The 6,200-nt window shown below is 36.0% G+C and overlaps 1 long non-coding RNA gene across 1 annotated transcript; it reads right to left on the bottom strand.

The window, feature by feature from the left end:
* Positions 1–2,446: 2,446 nt before the first annotated feature.
* Positions 2,447–3,232, bottom strand: LOC132638545 (uncharacterized). Its single transcript, XR_009581791.1, has 4 exons — positions 3,124–3,232; positions 2,902–2,989; positions 2,721–2,808; positions 2,447–2,584 (listed from the first exon to the last, which is right to left on the bottom strand). It is a non-coding gene; the product is annotated as an uncharacterized LOC132638545 (long non-coding RNA).
* Positions 3,233–6,200: the final 2,968 nt, after the last annotated feature.

Genomic DNA, 6,200 nt, shown 5'->3' with positions numbered 1-6,200 from the left:
AATATTAGATGTTCTAAAAATACTAATGTGACTTTAGCATTTTTATTTTTTATTTTTGCAAGCTCTTATTTTTGTTCGATTGTGTTAGTGCCGAATTTATCTAAACTCACTTTGCAGTTTTTAATTAATTATCTACTAAGGCATGGTACTTACTACTTAGTGGTATATTAGCGATTTAGCTTTAAAAAATATGGGAAAATGGTAGTTTTAATCCCTGAGTTATTGTCATATTGTGATTTTGGTCCCTGTGTTATTCGACCAACCACAATAACCTTTAATTAGATTAAGTGTGCTAAATTAGTCCTTGAAACTAACTGGTAGCTAAGTTTTCTGTCTGCCATGTATTTCTGCATTTCCTTATGACAAACTCCATTATTAATATTTCTCTTACCAAAACAAAACTGAGAAGAGGAAATGCCACGGAAAAAAATTTCATTCTTGAACAACATGGTCTTCATATTCACCATTTTTATTCTCCTTCCAGATTGCTACCGGCCCATTATCATTGCTCTCTTTATTACCATTGTTATTTTGCTTGTTGCTGTATCCATGTTCAACAGTTCGAGCTCATCTTCAACGCCTAATATCCCATATTTTTTGTCCAATTCCCTTTATATTTAAAAATCATAAATATATATAGTTACTGTAATAAAAGGTTTAAATCACATTTTGAATTAATCTCTCTACTGAACCCACCATCCAAGAACCTTATTACTGGCAACGTCATCATCCTAAATCAAATTGGTTAGCAATTTTTCAGCCATCTTTGCTGAGAAAAATTGGTTAGAGCTGGACTTCATGGTGATCAAAGAAATGCTCAGAAACAAGAAAGCGGGCAATCTTAAACTCAACAGGAAAATTAAGGAAAGTACATAAACTGGCGGCTGTATTCTGAACTTCTCTTTTTTTGTCTTTATATTTCTTAAAAAAAATTGACATTTTCATAACTCAAAAGAAAAAGGCGGTCTACAGTGGCATTTTGGTAATTGAAAATGGAGAAATACATGGTAGACGGAAAAGTTAACAGCCAGTTAGTTTCAAAGACAAATTTAGCACACTTAATCTAATTAAATGTTAAATATGCTTGGTTGAATAACACAGAGATCAAAATCACAATATAGCAATAACCCGGGAACTAAAACTATTAATTGTTTCCCCAAAAACTATTATATGTTTGTTGAGTATAATTGTTACTACAAGAGCTTGTATATTGATAATGCTCAAGCAAGACCTTGATTTACATGGCAAAAATAGCAATAATGCTGGTTGTGCCCTGCAAATCAAAAATAAATATTGTTATGTCTTAGAATGATTACTGGGTTGATAATAAAAAACAACCAATATGGATATATTTGTTGCCAAAGAATATATTTAGCAATTGTAGACCAAAATATTTGGTATTGTACAGCCATTCCAGCAAAAAATAATTAGATGATAGGAGATTTTGAATATTATCCTCCTCCTCCTTCTTCTACAAAGTTTGAGGAAGATTACAAGTGATTTAGAAAGAAAAAAAAAAAAAAAAAAAGACCTAGAAAGCACCTTTATAATGTGTGTGTATATATCATGTTTTATATCATGTATATCAATGCATATCACACACAATTTTTATGGATGTCACTGTCACATCTGTAAATCACGTTAAATTGAGTATATAAGGGTATATCGCGCACAGATTTTTCATGGATATATATAGATATACATGATATATAGAAGATAGTCAGATATACACTGAAATACATGTGGATATACACGAGATATGGTGGGGGATACACAATCTCTCAGATGGAGTCGTCTTCAACCTCGAGTTTTCAATTAGAAATTCGACTCAAATCCGTGTCAAATCATCTTCAAACACCTTCAGAATTGATATTCAAACTTCTTAAGATGTTTCTAACAAAACCCAATTTCACTCAATCAAGATAAATCACAAATAAGCAAATACAAAGAATTTGAACTAAGCTTCAATTGTCTTTAATGATGTTTTAGGTCCCTGTCTTTATTGAGAATCCAAAAAATGAAATGAATATTACAACTCAACAACAAATTAAAATTGACAAAGAACTTGAAATGAAGAAAATTTGGCACCGCATTATGGAATCGATGAAGAACTAATGAAGATTTTTTAGCCGAAAGAGGAAGTAGAGAGATTTGGCTGAAGTCATTAGGGGAGGTGAGGGGGAGGTTTTTTTTTTTTTGGGGGGGGGGGGGGGGGGGGGGGGTTGTATTCGGGATGATGGTACATAGATTTAGGAAGAAGATTTGAGGAAAGTAATTATATAAAATTTTCATAAGCGAGGGAATTTCAAAAATCAAAGCTATTTTAACAGAAGTTTTTTTCAGTAGGAGTACAAACTAGTATACGTACCCGCGCGATGCGCGGATTGTGACAAAGGGAAAAAAAAGCGGAGAGAGATAATAGAAACATATGTATATGAACCACGTGTGACACATTGCAGATTTGTTATTCTTATTTTTTGAATCATTCTTATTACATACTCAACCTCACTATGGCCTCTAGTTGCAGCAGAGTAATTGGTATTACTGTTGCCTCCCCAGTTTCATTTGACTGCCGCTTCATATCCTGAAAAAGATATCAGAAGAAGCAAATATCAGTGAGAGATGTACAATAATTTCACAATCAAGAAAGGTTTGTACTGAAATGTTGCTGGATATCTAATCCTGGACAATTCCTATAATGCGCCTGTTGATATAGTTACCTGTCTAATTTTGACATAACTTTCTTGTAATATTGACATTGTAGAGCTGACATTCACGGATGGCAATTGGTAACAATATTGTATGTATCTGCAACACGAACTCATTTGCTTGAACATCTAGACCTTAAACATTGAAAAACAATAGTGAAGTGCATAACTTTAAGCCATATTAAGAACCAACCTTTTCAGCCAATAATACTCCTTAGAAGTTCTAGTGTCATCCCCAGATGCTTCAGCAAATGCATGGTCATCAGCTAAAATAGATGGGTCTATTCCCCAGTTCATTACATTAGGGATGGTAGTGGATGGAAAAAATATGTCATTAAACACGATAAGTACAGGACTTAAAAGGGACAACAATCATAATGGAGTCCAAATATATGGGAAAGCCTTAATATACTACCTCCATTATCAGCCTTAGAACTTCATTCCCCTTCTATGTGCTTAGCTCAAAATTACTGTTTGCCCCCCTCCCGTTGCACTTTATAGCAGCCCCTAGGATCTTGAAAAGTGGCAGCATAGGAATATAGGATTATGACACATGGTAGTTTTAGGACAAAAAATAGTTAAATTAGTTAATAATTGAGAAAAGACATCATTTCACCCTTGAACTTGACATGAAAATTCAGTTTGGCAACTAAACTTAACTTGTATTTATTTACCCCCCTTAACAACTTTCATCTTAATTAAATACAACCCCAAATGCTGACGTGGCAAAAAAAAATTAAGAGAGTGAAAAATATAAAAAGGTGGGCCTACAGATATATATATTATATAATTAAAAAATAAAATAAAAATAATATATAATTAAAAAAAATCAAAATGCACCCCCCACCCCCACCCACTCCTCTCCACCCCACCCCACAGCCCCGGCCCTCTTCTTCACCAAACAACTCCGCCCCCACCACCATCTTCTTCTTCACAAGCCCCCACCCCACCCCACAGCCCCGCCCCCTCTTCTTCACCCCACAACCCCGCCCCCTCTTCTTCACCCCACAGCCCCGCCCCCACCACCTTCTTCTTCTTCACAGCCCCCCACCCCACGCCACAGCCCCTCCCTCACCACCTTCGTCTTCTTCACAACCCCCACCCCACGCTACAGCCCCGCCCCCGCCCCCGCCACCTTCGTCCTCCTTCTTCTTCTTCTTCACAAATTCCTCTTTCTCTCTATCTTCTCATCATTCTTTTCTTACCATTTTTTGGTTTCTTGATTTTGATTTTTGTTTTCTTTCAAAAATAAAGTTATGGAATAATGATTATGGAAGAAATGGGGTTGCTAATAATAATAATATAGCCAACAATAACAACCAAAATAACCAATTTGGACGAATTTGAGAAGGAATGGGATGAAATTTGGTGGGGTGATGATGGTGGTGGTGGTGGGTGTGGGTTAAAGATGTGGGTGTTGTTCTTATGGGTGGTTGTGATAGGATGAGGAGAAAGAAGAAGAAAGAGAAAAATAAAAAAATGAAGGGTTTGTAATTTTTGACATGGCAATGACGTGGTGAGGATGACGAACTAAGCTATGTTCAATCATGGCGACTGCGGCGGCGGCAGCGGAGGTGTGGCGGCAGGGGGGGGGGGGGGGGGGTTGAGGAGAAAGAAGAAGAAAGAGAAAAAATAATAAAAGAAAAACAAAAAATGAAGGGTTAGTAATTTTTGACATGGCAATGACGTGGCAACGATGTGGCAATGACGTGGCGCGAGTGTAATACACCTCCCATTGTGAGAGTGGTATTATTTTTTCAGGGTGGTAAATAATTGAAATGAAAGTTGTTAAGGGGGGTAAATAAATACAAGTTAATAATTAGGTATTAGTCATTGTTTAGAATTTAAAAATAATAAATATATTGTATTTGTATCTTTTAAAGAAAAACTGCAGAGTAACTACCCCCTGCCTCAACCCCACGTCTCCTTTACTAAAATTTTAAAATTAAAACTAAAGTTAAATCTGAAACAAAATGCAAAAAAAGGAGGTAGTTTGTCCATAAAGGTGGTATTTTGCTCTTCATACTTACAAGGGAATTTCGTGGTTCGAATTTAAATTTTGATAGATGAATAAATAAATAAATTGTGGACCCTCCAATAACACACCTGAATTAATACGCAATGATGGTTATCTATTTTAAATCGTTTATCAGAAAATGGGGGACTAAATGTTAAATCGTTTATCAGAAAATAACCCCCACGTACCCACCTACACTCCCCCATTTCCTTTGCACGTCCTCCACTTCACACGCAGCGACAAAAAGTGACAACAAGCCATAGACACACACAGAGAAACGGAGAACATATAGCGAAGGGACTCATCTTCTCCATGAAAAGAAATCCAGCAGTTGCAAATATTTGCACTTTGTTTTTATTTCACTCTGTCAGGTTAGTAACTACATATATTTTCGCTTTTTATACTTCTGCCTTCTAGCATTTAGGGCAATTTTTACCAAATTTGAGTCTAGCACTTGAATAATTTCGTGCAATCTCTGTTTACTTAATTAAAAAACAAATCAATGACAACAAGGAGATAGGAGTTGAATGTACAGTCTAGACTTTCATAAATCACATTTGCTTCATATTTTGCATCCTCGATGAAATTGGTTTGGCATATCTGGATTTTGTGGGTATCCAATTTAGAGCTCTGTTTCTTTGGGACATATGGAGTATCTGTTTGCTTAGAAGTAATAATATTCCTTAAATGTGAGATTTATGTCTGCACAATACGAGGATAGAACATACAACTATTTTCATCATATGATGCTGCATAAGAATCCCTTGCATCAGGCTTGCATTGTGAAACTGTATATTTTGGTGCCGTGTTACTTCTGAAATAAATAGATGTTTTGCTGCATGTTACTTTTTTTTTGCCACGTCCGCATTTGGGGTTGTATTAATTAAGATGAAAGTTGTTAAGGGGGTAAATAAATACAAGTTGAGTTTAGTTGCCAAACTAAGTTTTCGTGCCAAGTTCAAGGGTCAAATGATGTCTTTTCTCAATTATTAACTGATTTGACTATTTTTTGTCCTAAAACTACCATGTGTCATAATCCTATGCTGCCATTTGTCAAGATCCTAGGGCAAACTATCCTCTTTTTAATAATATATAGATATAGATATAGATTCTCTTTCTTCTTCTTTCCCTCTTTTCTCTTTCTTCTTCTTTCTCCTCAACCCCCCGCTGTCGCCACAGCTTCGCTGCCGCCGCCGCAGTCGCCATGATTGAACATAGCTCAGTTCGTCATCCTCACCACGTCATTGCCATGCCAAAAATTACAAACCCTTCATTTTTTATTTTTCTCTTTCTTCTTCTTTCTCCTCATCCTATCACAACCACCCATAAGAACAACACCCACATCTTTAACCCACACCCACCACCACCACCACCATCATCACCCCACCAAATTTCATCCCATTCCTTCTCAAATTCGTCCAAATTGGTTATTTTGGTTGTTATTGTTGGCTATTATTATTATTATTATTAGCAAC

Source organism: Lycium barbarum, chromosome 4, assembly GCF_019175385.1.
Source record: "Lycium barbarum isolate Lr01 chromosome 4, ASM1917538v2, whole genome shotgun sequence".
Taxonomy (NCBI): domain Eukaryota; kingdom Viridiplantae; phylum Streptophyta; class Magnoliopsida; order Solanales; family Solanaceae; genus Lycium; species Lycium barbarum.
The sequence above is the reverse complement of the archived record's forward strand: the minus strand, read 5'-3'. Positions and strand labels throughout refer to the sequence as shown.